Source organism: Capricornis sumatraensis, chromosome 1 (genome assembly GCF_032405125.1).
Source record: "Capricornis sumatraensis isolate serow.1 chromosome 1, serow.2, whole genome shotgun sequence".
Classification (NCBI taxonomy): Eukaryota; Metazoa; Chordata; class Mammalia; order Artiodactyla; family Bovidae; genus Capricornis; species Capricornis sumatraensis.
In genome coordinates this window covers 41,761,416-41,777,656 of record NC_091069.1, presented here as the reverse complement: position 1 = coordinate 41,777,656, position 16,241 = coordinate 41,761,416, and the positions used below count along the sequence as shown (strand labels likewise).

The window sequence follows — 16,241 nt, the reverse complement described above, 5'->3', positions numbered from 1 at the left end:
AGGTAGATTTCAGATTAGCATGTAGGTGACATCATCACTGAAAACCACCAAGGTCAATTGCTGCCCCCCTCGCCCCCTTACGTCCTCTGCTCCAGGCTGGTATCCATGAGGCAACCTTGTTTGGATGTCTATACCCTGCCCCCGCCCAGGAGGCAAGATCTTCCTTTCTTTGATACATAAATAGGGTTAGGGTTAGCGTTAGGTTTAGGGGTTAGGGTTAGGGTTAGATGGGAGCTTGTGGTCCATCCATCTCCTTCCCACTCCTCTCAGGTGGAGCAGCCTGGCCGCACCTGTCCTGAGTAGGACTCCTGATTCCAGAGGGTGCGGGAGTCTTCAGAAAGGGTAGTCCCCCCACCCCCACATACACACAACTTCCCTACTAGCAGAACTGCAGACTCCTGGCACTGAAAGACACCTGGACACCATAGAGTGATGCTACGACATGTGTTTTCTGTTGTGTTTTATCTCCCTGTCCTAGGCATCTGCATTTTTGTCATTTTTATCAGAGGCCCTAGGAGGTGGCAGGGGCCTCTGTGGGGTGATGCTCTAGCTAACACAGGCCTCCCCTCTGCATTTTGATGGCTGGCTCCTCAGTTTCCACCTCTTAAGTTTTTCTATATGATTCCTCTTTTAATTTTTGGAGGCACCCTCAAGGAAGTTCCCTCACTGTGGCCATTTTTGACACCCTCCCATTCCTGTGTATGTTCTTCAGATCCGTAAACACTTGGTATTTGTTTTCTTTCTTGTGCATTTCAGAGGTGGTTTTTATGCTTAACCCTTCCCCATTCCTTTTGCCTAAGGAACAGTCACTCATGTGGCATCTGAGGTTGCTGCTTCTGTGTCTCCTTTATCTGTGACTTCAGTAGAAAGAGTATGATCCAGGAGCTGTTACAAAGCCCACATTATGGGTCAGACATTGTTCTGCTGTGAACGGCATGCAGCCATGAGAAACGACACTGTTCGCTCTGGAAGATCTTTCTAGAAGCTAAAGAAGTGCACCTCGATCATCATCATTATCTAATTGAGTGTTAAATGGAGAGACTAACTCTGGAGTGGTTAGAGGTTTAGCCTTGAGCTAGATCTGGATTCAAATTCACTGGGAATTCTATTTTCTTGGTTAGATGGTTAGATGGCATCACTGATTCAATGAACATGAATTAGAGCTCATAGATAGTAGCAGACAGAGAGAGAGTAGAGGACAGAGAAGCCTGGCATGCTCTAGTCCATGGGGTTCCAAAGAGTCAGACGTGACTTAGTGACTGAACAACAACAAAGGGCAGGCTGTTTCCTTTTCTGTGTATTAGGGTTACTGCAAGGATGACAAGAGAGGATTCAGAAAAGCACCTAGCATGGCATGTGCTCTCTGTGCAGCCTGTAATCATTAGTAAGTATGAGTTATTTCTATTGGCTACTATAACAGTCTTTGAAAGATCCATAACACGTAAAGGCTTTTTGAAATAGGGAGAAATTGATTTTTTACTGTGATAATTTAGCTTTAATGTCTAAGGATTTTGTAAGAATTAGTTAATTGAAAATAAAGGCTAGACACCATTTCAAGTATCTAGTAAGTGCTCAATAAATGCTAGTTTTTATCATTACTAACATAGTCCATCCCTGGTCTTACTATCTGGACAAGGGAATAGATTGCTGCTGCTGCTGCTGCTGCTTAGTTGCTTCAGTCGTGTCCGACTCTGTGTGACCCCATGGACCCCACCAGGCTCCTCTGTCCATGGAATTCTCCAGGCAAGAATACTGGAATGGGTTGCCATCGCCTCCTCCAGGGGATCTTCCCAACCCAGGGATCGAACCCAGGCCTCCCGCATTGCAGGTGGATTCTTTACTGTCTGAGCCACCAAGAAAACCCAAGAAGACTATAGTGGGTAACCTATCCTTTCTCCAGGGGGTCTTCCCAACCCAGGAATTGAACCAGGGTCTTCTGCATTGCAGGCAGATTCTTTACCAGCAAGGGATGGACTGTAGTTGACAATTAGCCCTATAATTGACAATTAGCCCTGTAATTCTTTTTTTTTTTTTATGTTTATTTAGTTATTTGGCTGTGTTGTTAGTCATGGTACTCGGGGTCTTCATGGCAGTGCTCACTGGCTTCTCCCTAGTTGGGTGTGGCCTCCAGAGTTCACGGACTCTAGCTGTGGTGCTGGCTCAGTTGCACTGCCTCAGGTGGGGTCTTAGTTCCCTGACTGGGGATTGAGCTCACGTCCCCTGCATTGCAAGGTGGATCGCTAACTATTGGCCCACCAGGGAGGTCCCTTAACCCTGTTATTCTACAGAGTATCTTGATTTTCCTAGACCTTAAAGATACTTTCTTATCTGAAAGAACTCGCCCTCGCAACATTTGTAAATCAAGAACAAAACCTTTGCTAGTAACAGCTACTGTGGAAATATTTAGAGAGCAGAGGGCAAGATATCAGGAATGAACCTATTTGGGGTGGGAAGTAAGAACCTGTATTAATCAAAGTTGTTTCTAGTATATCACCTCCAGCCATTGGCTGCCGGCTTCCTGTGATAGGACTCTTTTTAGACTGCCCTGCCCACCCTTTTTACTCTGAAGCCCACCCACAGAGTCCCACATCACTTCAGGGTTCTTTGGGGAAATTGAAGAAAAGAAAAAACGAAAACTATGTGCCATGCTAGGAGAGTGGGTATATTTATTTTGGAAAAGTTTGGCTCCTGAAAATGAGAATGGGATTGGGGGAGGAGCCATGACCGCAGTGGCAAGGACTGTTCCCTGCTTGGGCTGAGGGGCTCAAGGGAAATGTTCCCTTGTTCAAAGAACGTCCTCCATAGCAAAGTCACCACAGGGACTAGAATTCACTGAGCTGAACCACCGCTGCCAGCTGTGGAGTTAAACACTTAATGCAGCTTATTTTGCTTCATCTGCCCAATAACTCTAAGGTGCAAGTACTATTACTGTGGGCTTCCCTGGGTAGCTTAGCTGGTAAAAAAAATTTGCCTGCAATGAAGGAGACCCCGGTTCGATTCCTGGGTCAGGAAGAACCCTTGGAGAAGGAATAGGCTACCCACTTTGGTATTCTTGGGCTTCCATGGTGGCTCAGCTGGTAAAGAATCTGCCTGCAATGTGGGAGACCTGGCTTTGATCCCTGAGTTGGGAAGATCCTTTGGAGAAGGGAAAGGCTACCCACTCCAGTATTCTTTCCTGGAGAATCCCCATGGGCAAAAGAGCCTGGCACGCTACAGTTCATGAGGTCACAAGGAGTCGGACAGGATTGAGCAACTAAGCACAGCACTATTACTATGCTCATTTTTTTCCAGTGGGGCAAAACTGAAGCTAGGAGAGGTTAAGTAACTTGCCCAGAGTCACACAACTAATTAAGCAGAAAGATGGGACTTCCATGAACCTAGGCAGTCCAACTCCAGAGTCTAAACCTTCTCTTAGAACAGCTCCAACACCTCCAGCAGAGGAGGCGAGAAGCGAGGTGTAGTAAGTGCTGAGGAGATGAGGAGGAGGAGGACTCACAGAAAGAGGGGTCACCAGTGAGGGCATCCTGGCTTATTTCTTCTTCCTGGAGACATCAGTGAGGTTGCCTGCTCACAGGAGTGCCTGAACAGCCCTGCCCTCAGGCTTGTCCAGCGGGTACAGGTGCATTTCATCGTGTGGAGGGATGGGAGGCTGGTCCCATCTTGCCCTGTAGCTAGGCATCCTCAAGCACCTGCTGGCTTTTGGTGTCCTGGGGGGAAGATGCTCCGGGTCTTGCCAAGATGAACCTTGTGGTCCTTGGACAAGCAGCGCAGCATCCACATCTCCTAGGAGCTTGTTAGAAATGCATAATCTCAGGTACCTTCCCTGCTAAATCCAAACCTAGACTCTTTTTTAAAAAAACTTTTTATTTTATGTATTGGAGTATAGCTGTTTAACAATGTTACGATAGTTGCAGGTGCACAGCCGAGCGACTCAGTCACGCATCCGCATATTTCCACGCTCCCTCAAACTCCCCTTCCGTCCAGGCTGCCACAAAATCCCTGCCACACATTAAAGCTGAAATGGCACTGCTCTAAAAAGTTTTCTGTTTACTCTGCCCACCAAGGACAAGTCACCACTTTTCAGAGTGTGCTGATTTCAGAGTGTGCAGGCTCCGGTCCCTAAACAATTGAGTGGCTGGTGTGTGTGGCAGCACACACCTACACGAGAGCTGGAGTCTTAGATAATCAGAGGAAAGAAGGTTGGGTGTCTTCACAGACATGTATCAGTAATTCTCCATCCTCTTCTTTCAGATACTGTTTTAGATGGCTATAAAATAAGTGAATAAGTGAATAACAAGTGTATTTTTTTCAATTACAATTTCTTTCTTGCCCATTTTCCTGCTACCTCTACTTCATATCTCTTCCTTCTCCCCAAAGACTTGCTAATCTACATTTCACAACCTCGTTCCATTTGACTTTGTGTGCAAAGGAATCTGTGCAGAATATCATCTCTTTTTTTTCCTCCTTGATCCATGGTATTTCCTCTCACTCCAGCTTCTGTCCCAGGAGGTGGGTCCCACTCTCTCATCCACAGTAATCTGCCTTCCGCTGCCTTGGTGCCCTTACTGTGCACACCATGACCTTGCCTCACACCTCCTCATAAACGGAGAGCAGAATAAAAGGGCATCAGTAAGGAATGAGGAGAGCACCCACAAGTACCTGGAGGGAAGATCCCTAGGAAGCCAGGCTGGTCAAGATGGACTGATGGCCCACATTTAACCAAGTCGCAGAGCTCAGTGCCAAGGCTCTGTTCATCCAGCCACACAGACCAAAGAAGTGAGAGCAAACACAGGGATAGAGTTCCCACAGAATGGAATCCATACCTTATCCTGGTTTATCTGGAGTCATTCAAAAATAATGTGGTCCAGATGAACAGAATCCTACTTTTTTTAAATAAAAAATATTTTTAACATATTTTAAGGTATAGGGACATTTTTAATGAAACTGTCTCCAGACTACGTGTATGCTCTATCATATCTGATTACAATCAACTTAAAAAAATAATTGAAAGTCAGTAGATACATGAGTTATGGCCTTGCACCTTATCTTTTCTTGTTTATACAGCCTCTTTAGCATTTGTAGAGCTGCTTTCCCCAAAGCTAAATGGCTCTGGTGTGCTGTGCTTTTTAGGTGCTTATTTTTTGCCTGTTAATCATCCTATATTTTTACAAAGATTTCAGCCTACAAACTATAAAGCAGGAAACCAGATGAGTAAACTTTTATAAACTGTATCTAAAATAAACATAACAGTTCTCTGATTAAGGAGCTTTTGGTCATTTCTCTGTGAAAAGTCTATGAGCTTTAACTACATTTAATCTGTGATTTTTAATCCAGTGGTTCCCAAACTGGGCTGTACATTTTAATCGTCTTGGAGCTTTAAAAATAGCTAATGCTGGACTCTCACACTCCAAAATACTACTTTAATTGGTCTCGAGTACAGCATAAGGCATCAGCGTCTGTAAAAGCTGCCACGTGATTTCTTGCGTAGCCAAAATTGAGCAACACTGCTTCTAATCTTCATGCCAGAGATTTTTTTTTTTAAATCCTACTTTTCAACTGTATCCTATACAATTTTTGAAGAAATGACCTCTTTGATAAGTAAAATGTTTTCCTATCTGTGTAAAAATGTGTGTGTGTGCACCTGTATACATACACACATGCAGAGCATATAGAAGAATAAAAATAAATTATATGGCAAGCTTTTGAAGATATCACAAAGTAAATGATGTGTCTGCCTGTCTATAAGAGTGGCATTTGTTTTTTTTTGTTTGTTTGCTTTTTACTGACAAACCATTTATTTTCATGGTAATATAGAGCTTTGTGACCATTCACTAGTATATATATAATGTATTTTGGAAGGAATATTTCAAGCATTGAACTTGTCATACACCAAAAGTGAAGTAAAGTGTTAGTTGTTCAGTCGTGTCCGACTCTGTGACCCCATGGACTATAGCTTGCCAGGCTCCTCTGTCCATGGAATTCTTCAGGCAAGAATACTGGAGTGGATTGCCATTTCCTTATTTTATTAGTAATGTCATACATTACTATAATATTAAAAAATAGGCAAATGCTGGGTCCTAAAATACTTTCTGAGATGTTGATTCCAAACAAAAGTTTATGGTTTTATATTGTTTTACCTTTGCAATTGAAGTGTGTTTTCATTTTGTTTCTTGGAAAAAAGTCGGGGATTTCCATTTTGTTTTATTGTTAGTATAAATACATAGATTTCAGTAATATTTTGCAGTACACTCACATCCTGAAATTTCTAAGACTTCATTAAGGAGTTATGCTGTTTTTGCAGGGATTTTCCATGGTGTTTGGTTGTAAAAAATTGCTGAATGGATGAAAAATGAGTAAAATGTAGTTTTTTCTTCTTTCCTGTTCATCATTACTGTTTGTTTTCTGTGTGTAGGCAACTAATTTGCTGTTGTTCCTTTGGAGGGGGGATTTCAAGTCAAAGAGTCACACTGAATTACTAGAAAAAGGTATTCCTATCTCAAAAGAACAAAGTATACAATGATTTAAGGAAAAAAAGTGGAAAATATTTAATTTTTGCTATAGTTGTATTGTCCACCGTACTCTTATTTGTATGAACACTTAGATAAACTAAATCCAAAGTAAACTATAAATATGATTATTGGTTGACTCCATCTGACAGTCTTACTTACTTACTTCTAAATTCCATGAATTTAGAAAGTCCAATTTCTTCCTTTAATCCCATCAACTACACATTAAAACTTTAACAAAAAAATTTTTTTTGTTGTTATCTGTAAAAATCCAGCAACTATTTTCATTCTGGGTCTCAGTTATTTAGTAAATTTCCTTCTTTGGTTTTCACTCAGTTATGTTTTATGCATTATTTGAGTCGACAATGAAGATAGAAGCTTGATGGAATGTGTGATTAATGGGAAAGAAGTTATTCCAAATGTATTTCAATAGGCTGGCAATCTCTGAGTAATAAACACCCAAATTATGAATGATACACATACCACACACACACACACACACACACACACACACACACACACACACATGTCCAGCCTGGATCTTTTACTCCCGTTCTCCATGCTTTACATCTACAGGACCCATTTAGTACCATCATAGTTTCTGTAAGAAGCACTTGACTTCCCAAATAGAGGCCAGGGATTGGGGTCAGGGGGTGGGGGTTGTGGGTTGTAACCATCAGTTAGGAAAGTGACACTGGGCTTTTTTGAAAGATTGGCATCCATTGATTAAAATACACAACAAGCCATATATGTTTATTTTTAACTTTATATCTCTTCATGAAATCCTGCCATTAAAAGTTCATTTACTTTAACAACTCTTTTAAAAATTCTAACACTTCTGGAAAGGTGAGAAAGGCATCAGTGATTCATTCCTAGTCTGAATTAATTCTTTCAGTTTGCCAGCTATCTGAAGTCTGCCTCAGGTCACCTAGACTGAGAGGCTGGGGATTGTGATTGGCAGGAGGTGACGAGCGGGATTTCATAACAGGAAGAGAATTGGTCCGGTAATGTGACCATAGTCACAAGTGCTTCTATAAGGCATTGGGATACTTGGAAATTCCAGGAGAGGGAAACGATTTAGCAGAGGAAAGATACCAAAAAAAAAAAAATAGAGGTACTAAAGACAATTACATATATTTTAGTATTTTCCTAGGCTGACTCTATGCACAGAAATATGAGAAGAAACTCATCTTCCTCCTTATTTTTGCACCTTCTGACTTCCTGTACCCAGGGCTCACATGTCAGGTGGAACTTCATTCACTTAATGAATTACTTTGGCTTTTGATGAACTAGACTTGGAAAGTATCACCTTTCATCACTTGCTTCTATGGGAAAATACGTCCTGATGTCCAAGAGACCTGCTTACAAATTAACTCCAGAATGTAATGGGTGCCTAAATAGGGGTCCACCTGAATAGACTCTTTGTTTTCCCATTGTCCCTTCATTCTCCAGTCTTGGTTTGGAATGGAGAGGTTTCTTAGGTTGAACCAGAAAGAGACACTGGAGGTTGAGGCTTTATGTGGTAAAATTTATGTAATACCAGAGCATGCAATGGAGAAGATACTGATGACCCCACAGAAATACCTTTATAGGTCATAACTCTTAGAAGCCTAGGGATGAACACTTAAATCCTGACCACGGCCCTCAAGGCCCTGTGTGGTCTTGCTCCTCTTTTCTCTCCAGCTTCACCTCCTCTTGCGTTGCCAGGTCCTGGTACCGTGGTTGCTTCATGCCTTTTCCAGACAGGTAGGGCCTCTGTACACGCAGTTCCAACCTGCAATATTTCCCTTCCCTCTGCTGTGTCAGGCTGCCCACTACCAAGTTGACTTTTCTCTCACCTTCAGATTTCTGCTCCAGATCGCTCCCACCTAAGTCAATGTCCTTTGTTTCACACACTCATGGATTTATATTTCTTTCTGATGGAGTGCAGTTGTACACTTATTGCTGTGACTATTTTGTTTAATATCTGTGCCCTCTAACTGGAAAGCACATCGAAACCAGGACGCTTTTGGTTTGGTTCACCATTTATATCTCTAGGGGTTGGCATTCATATTTGGGATATAGTAGGAATTCAGTACATTTTTGTTAAATGAATGAATGAATGATAAGAGTGACAGCTTGTGCAAAAGATGGATATATATCCAGAGCTCATTTTTCAATGCTACATTTACTTTTTAAAAAAGGAGACAGTAGGTTCATAGGGAGAGCTCCTGCTTCCAGGCTCATCTCTTCCCTGGGGTTTCTGTGATATCAGGAGTCCACTAAAGGGCAGAGTGAGACTGTGAGCTCATTCCGCAGTGGTTAACTATTAATAAATATCTGTCATAGTTTAACAAGCCTAAATTCAGCTAGAAAGGAAAAGCCTCATAGTGAATTTCTGTGAAGCCAACCTTAGAAAGCATAGCTAGATATTTCTTTTTATAAGTGCCAAGAATATGTTTACTTAAAGTTTGCTCTTCTTGAACTCTTGATCTTCTCCTCTGCTCCCCTTTCCTCTAACTTTTTGATCAGTGCCATTGATGTATTTGTCCCACTGGGCATTTGCAAAGTCCCTTCTAGGACTCAGCACTGCCTGTTGTTGGGCAGGTACCAACAACACCTCATCTTGGTTCCCAAAGGAACTACCTCAACAATTTCAGGAAAGCTGTGGTGGTTAAATAAAAATATATGAGAGTCTGCTTTCCTTTGTTATTTTTCTTTGATCAACTGAGAATCCCTTTGAACTGAGAACAAGGAAACCTTCAACACCTAAGGATGAGAAGAGATACAAAAGAGAAGCTGAGTTAACAGAACCCTAATCAAAGTTAAATGTAGAAGTTAACCATTGGATTTAGACTATTATATATGTCTACTGGCTGTAGATTTGGAGATATAAGAAGTTCACTCAATTTCTTTTGAAAATGCAGAAGAAGGCTTATGAGGGTATATTATGTTTTCATTTATCTTGCAAAAACCTTTCTGATATCTCCTAGGATCCTGTGACATGTCAGTTTGTAACAGTATCAGATACTAATGTCCCTGGATACCTGTTGCTGAAGAATTGCTAAGGCAGGTGTGGAGGAGTGCTATGGGAAAGACTGACACATGATTTAGCTAAGCCAAGGGAAAACCACAGTTTTGTGTTTGCACCAAAGCTATGAATTGTGAGTCTAGAGTCTGAGCTCAGGATCAAATTGTCTGCTTGGGGACAGTTGAGTTTCTTTGCTAGGGTTAAACTGGGAGATTTGTCAAGGTTAACTTGCAAGGGTTAAACTGGAGGGAAGGTGATATAATTAATTCACTGAGGGGAAAATGCAGAAGGAAGCAAATAACTCTTGCTCTATTTTTTTATATTGAATTCAGGAAAAATGAAGAAAACAGCAAGGCTTTTAGTTAAGTAAATAGTTTTAAGTTGTAATTTCAGGGAGAAGAGATGTATTTCTCAAGGGCTACAGTAAACCTTATAAAGAAGTCTGATACTTCAACTGTTAGTTCATCTCTTGTCCAAGATTGCTTAAAAATTCCAAGGAAATTTCCCAGCTTCGGAGAATGCATTTTTAAATGTCTTCTTATATTTCATTGGTGAATATTTTTCAAGAATTTCATTTAGGTGTGTTTCAAACAAAATTGTAACAGCAGGAAATTGAAACTATGATTTTCTCCAAGTAGTGAAAAAAAGTACATTCCCACATTCATTTTTATAGCAATTGACAAGGCTGTGCCCTATATATTGGGGTGGCTCTGGGATTAGAGAATTTTAGTGAGGAGTAGGATCAGGTCCCTGTTGTCACATATTCTGTCGTCACACTGAGGGAACATACATGGAAATCAGAAGACTTAGTAGAGTATGACGTATGTTTGGGTAGAGGAATGTGGGGAGAAGAAAAATCACTCAGAACTGGAGAGGAGGAATAGTAAAGATTACTAGAGTCCAGCAAAGACTCCTTAGAGGAGATGGTGGTTGAGCCGCATCTGAAAGGTCACCAAGGAGTTTGCCAGGAAGGATGCTACAGGGAAAGGCACTGGCACACAAAGGGATGTGAGAGAGCCTTGTGGACGGTGAGATCCTGAGAAGCTCAGGTGGCCTCAGGACTGGGCTGGGGCAGGGTGGCCAGTGCAGTGCCTGTGGGGATCTGGTGAAAGACAGGCTGGAAAAACACCCCAGAGAGAGATCATGAAAGGCCTTCTATGCCAGGCTAAAAAGTGTGACCTTTATCCTGAAGGCAAAGGGCAGCCACAGAAGGATTTTAAGTGCCAGGGTCATACTATCAGAAACGTGTTTTAGAAAAATCATTCTGGTAGCTATTACACATTCTAAATGAAGACAAAACACCTCCATAAAGCCTCTGAAGTATTCTAGCTGGTTCCTGAGAAAGGCTTGTCTATAATTCTCACCATTTATCCTCTTAACATAACACAGAAACATTATCCCCTCTGACTTCTGGCTAAGTAGACACACCAGGATCTGGAGAAGTGGGTTTGAGGTAGGTTTTACATTTTTCCTAGCAACCTGGCGCACCCAGATAGCCCGACTACAAAGGAAACCTGACCTCCTCACAGCATAGGGGTGTCTGCACCAGTGGCCACTAGAAAGACTGGAGTGTGCCTGCACCCCCATTTAATAGTTGAATGCCATATTCTTTTGAGAAGATGTGCTACATGAGAAAACAGACAAGAGAAAAAACAGAAACCCTTAATATTTAACCTTGAAACCAGGAAACCCTAAAATTTAACCACCTCTCAACATGACCTGTACAGTCCTAGGCAAGCTTTGGACTGATCATTCACACAACTTTCAAGGCACAATAGAACTGACTCAGTATTGAAAGATAGTGGTTATCATTGACCTTGGTTTTTGAGTCTAGGTACATTCTGGGGACAAAGACTCTATCTCTAAACACTCAAGGAGGAGAAAAGTAAAGGTTAAGGAGAGAATGTGGCCTGAAAAGATGGAGCCTTACAGAGTTGTCAGTGAAATGGTTTGGAAGCAGGGGTGGTTTCCAGCTTGGTTTCTAGCAAAACAAGAGGGCCCACCACCTTACACGTTCTTCTGCCCTGGCAGTTGAAAGTTCATCTCCCGAATTAGGAGTTTTGCCTCTATGACATAAAGAACCCTCTGACTGACAACCCACTTTATTTCTACCTGCTGGCCCACTGCCACGGGAAGTGCCCAGCCCTTGTGATGTAAATATCAGGTGCTTTGGGGTGTTTTGTTTTTGCCTCCCTCAGAATAGGTTTGGGGTACTGGCAATCCTGGAGGTAGAGAGGGAGTTAGGAGGGGAAGAAAAATGGGAGTCGGGCTTTGACCTGCCAAGGAAAGAGCCCCCGCTGACACGGTCAGTCTGACCCATTGAATGGTCTGAATACGATAAATGCCGCTTTATCCTGCCTTGAAAGGCACGAGATAGTGCAGTCTAAATGCCTGGGCATGCTTAAATAGGCGACCAGGGATGTTTGAGTTGAGCGTGTTTGAAATCTGAGCTCTCTGACAGCCTGGGAGCTGTCACAGGTCACCTGCCTTGCTCCGCTGGGACGGGCCCAGGTCTCACAAGAAATTGTCCGTAGACGAATTGTAGTACAAATTCCTTTCTTTGTTGGTTGGCCTCTTTCACTAGACCATGGCCTATAAAATTTTGTAAAAACAATTCTTAAATATTATTTGAAAGGGCAAATGGCCCACGCTGAAAGGTTTGACAGTTTGACATATAGTGCATGGTTTTGAGAGCTCGCAACCTGAAAAGTGTGGCCAGGATTCCTCCCCAGCTTGTTAGAAGCCTGGTGTTTTTTAAGCAGTGTTTTGTGGCCGCCCAGAGTTCCTCTGCTCCCAGCCATCTGACAGGCCAGGAGTCTGCTTCAGTGATCTGAAATCCTTTTAGACTCATTTGTGAGCGAGCAGGAAAAGGAGCTGGCACCTTTGAATCCGGCATCCGAAAAGCACAGGACCAGGTAGTGCCAATTAAGGAGCCATGCAGACGATCAGATCAAAGCGGATGGCGGTGGAGTCTTCTGATAGCGCCGGAGCCAGTGCCCAAAGAGAGAGGAGCCCAGAGTGGCACTTCAGTGAGGGGGCGAGGGGGGATTTGAGTTGCCCGGTCTCATCAGAGCCAGGGAAGTCGCTGGGAAGTGGCTTTCTGCATTAGAATGTGCGTGTGCGGCTCAGCGCCCACGGGCTGCCTCTGCATCGCCAAAGGCCATTTTCAGGAGCCTCTGGCCCCTCAGTCACTGGCCTGCTAGTTAATTGCCACACGGACTTCATGACACATGGGCAGATAATATGACATTTTTGGTTTCTGTCACTAGCAAACGCCACAACGTTGCTTGCACTAGTTGCTAAGAAGCTGTCAGAACCCATTAGCAATTGGCTAAAGTCGCCCTATGGCATTTCCTCATAGCATCAGCAAAACGAGCATAAATCATCCACTGGAGCCTACTGCTATCCTAATGAGGCTGTAAGCTTGTTTATGGACTAGCATCATTTTTATGATTATTTCCACCTTTTCAGTTTGCCTTCATTTGGCGGCAGGAGAAGTCAGCTCTGGGAATGAAGTCACTGCTGACATTTTACAAATGTGGTTCAGAGCCGCTGCCTGCTGCCGTGTGGTCGGCCGGCGGTCCTCCAAGTTTGTTTAGTGATCTTAAAAATAAAAAAAGGAAATAAATCCTCCAGAGACCACAGAGAAGTGACTGTATCAAATTGCAGTGTGGATGGAAATGTGCAAGGTACAATTGACCACTGAGACTTTCCTCTGAGGTGGAGACGTCCGAGATCAATTTTCCAGTTTTAGAAAGTGGAAGAGGTTAAACAATTTATTAAGATCTATGAAAGCGTTTGCTTTGAGAATCGCCTGTTTCAGTATGCTCTCCTCCTTCCCCGTCCTCTCCATTTCCCTAACTTGTGTCAGGAAGGAGCGGGGTTTATTGTTTTAGGCTTTTCTGAACATGCACCAGTATTTACACTGGATTGAAAGCATTTGCTTCCAATGAAAATCTTGTCTTAGATTACAACCCAGCAGTGTAATTTCCCTCCCAGATGGGAGTAAAGTAGCTGTATTTGCCTAAAAACAGTAGGAAGAACAAACTGAGCATTAAGCCAAGGCTGTTTTTGGCTTGAGCTAATGATGTAATAGAAACCTTTTATTCGAGAGAGGTCACTGCCAGGGACTGAAGGGGGTGATCTGGCTCTTGCTTGAAAGGTTTCTCCATTGTATCTACATAAGTCTTCACTTAAAAAATTCTGTTCCTAATGCTTCTGCTTTCATACAGCAGAAATAAACAGGAAAGGTTCTGGTGAGTGTTACCCATGGAATGCAGAAAGCCTTCCTCTCCTAATGGAGTATATAATTCAGGTGCCCTTAAGGCACGCTTTCAGGAATTCTTTTGCCTGAGGTAATGGGGAAGCTAAGGCTGCTTTAAGGCCTTGATTATCTATTGATGCACAAAGCTGGAAAAAAGTCATCTCCTCTGGATTATAGTAGATATTTCCATAAATTATCAATGAATTCTCTTCGAGGCAGGCACTAGGCATTGCCTGTTAAATTAATCTGAAGGGGTTTTGAGATAGGGAGAAAGGCTATTTTTTTTTTTTTTTTAAGGTGGAAAACAGTCTTGGCGAGGTGATGAAAAACTGTGTCCTTAGGTTAGAAGCTTTTTAATCGATGATCTAGTAATATGCTTCTTTTCCTTGGTTACCTTTTGCATATTGAAAGTGGATTAGCCCATTGAAATTTTAAATGCTGTTGAGTTGTTTTCTTTTCTCATGTTTCTTTAATGAATTGTTATTTCATATGGTGAATTGCTTCTCTGAATAAAAAGCCTCTTTAAATATTGGACTTTCAAAGAATTTATTAGGCAAATCCAAGGGGACTCCTTATAAAACACTTGGTTATGCAAATAAATGACCCTGTGAGGTGGCAGGAGCCCTGTTTAGGGATGTGGGTGCCTGGCCCTGCCTGGACCACCAGCCCATCCCCCTTGGGCCAGTCACCCAGAAGGTTCACAAGTACTTTCTTCATTTCTGCCATGAAGGCTTGGGCATCGTGGGTCTTTATGATCTTTTTCACTGAGGACACAGCTACAGTTCTGTGGACTTTTCACAGAATATATGATTTTTGTCAACAAAACTTTGAATAAAATTAAATTATGGATTTTAAATTGATAACATCAGTTAAAATGTTTGAACTTGGGGACACTTCTAAGATGGTGAGGGACAGGGAGGCCTGGCATGCTGCAGTCCTTGGGGTCGCAGAGAGTCAGACACAATGGGGCGACTGAACAATAAATTGATAAAAACTTAACAGAAAAGTTTTGTGTTTGTGGCATATGCTGTGATCCTAGCAGAAATGTTGAAATCAGTCTGTTACTCACCCAACAAAGTTTTTCAACGTCAACTCAGTCAAGGTAATTTGGGGGACAGTTTTCTTTTTTGGAGGGATGGGGAGAGTTTCCTGAGGGAGCTCTGTTAAGAGCAACGAATTAATGACAGGCTAACTAATTAAGATTCGTCTGAAATAGCTTAAATCAAAATAGGGAATTCTTTAATATCCTGTGATAAATGATATGGAAAAGAACACGAAAAATATATGTGTGTAACTGAGTCACTTTGCTGAATAGCAGAAATTAAATGCAACATTGTAAATCAACTATCCTTCAGTAGAATTTTTTTTAAAAAAATAAGGAATTCTTTTTGTATGTAGATTTTAAATAAAAGAAGCTAAGAATACAGAAATTCATGAAGCAATATGAAGGAATCTGAGGCTAGTTTCCCTGTATGGATTTGCCAGAGTTCTTTGGACCATGTGGATTGGTGAACACAGGGAGTGTGTTAGCCTGTTGCTAAGCCTTGTCTCTCTAGCTCTTCTCTCTGGGTCGAGATCAACCTGTCCCTCTCTAAAAGCCAGTAGCTTCCACCGAGAAAGCTGGGGTACTAGTCTGACAAAAGCTAAGCTACTTTTTTTTTTTTTAGGGTAGTAACTTCAGTCCACTGTTGTTTTCCTTTTTAACTTTTGTGCCTAAACTTCAAGTGTTTACTTTCCATTTGTACCTTTTGCCTTGTTTTTTAGACAGTGTTATTATATAGGTTGAAATTTCACCTTTTTCTTATTCAGTATGCCATTTTAAAAGGAACACTACATTTTTGATTTCGTGTCACAGACCCCAAAAATTACCTAGAAGAAACAACTTAAATGTTGTGACAAAAATCAATGGAAAAATAGGATCCAGTGTGCAGGATTATGTAAGCAGGTGACTTTTCAGTGAGAAAAATTTAAATCTAGAAGAAATTTCAGAAACTGCCTGAATAATTAGAGGAATACAGTCCCAATGGACTGTTAATTTAACATCACTTAGTTGATTTCAATAGTCATTGTTTTCCAATAAAACGATTTCAAGAGTTTTTCCCTTACTACACTTGAGGCTCTCTTTCTATGACAAGAAAAATTATATTCTATTTGAAGCATTCCTATGTCAAACTGCTTATATGATGGATTACCTACATTTCCACGGCCTACTTTAGTCTTAAGATAGATCACTTGCGGAAATAGTTGATATCGTAAATGCATCTTCTCACAAGTTGACATCAATGACTTTATGTGGGATTTGAATACTCAGGCAGGGACAGTACCTCTACTCATGGCTTCCACCATATTTAACTCCCAGTAGAAGTTACACTTAACATGTCTCCACTATCTACATGTGAATAGTTATCATAGCAACAAAGCTACTAAGGAGATTGGGTATTCCCCTCCATTCCCTTTAACC

At 41.9% G+C, this 16,241-nt stretch overlaps 1 protein-coding gene across 4 annotated transcripts in view; it reads left to right on the top strand.

The window, feature by feature from the left end:
• MEIS1 (Meis homeobox 1) overlaps nucleotides 1–16,241 on the top strand; it is a 144,895-nt gene that overhangs the window by 64,609 nt on the left and 64,045 nt on the right. The window lies entirely within an intron of this gene.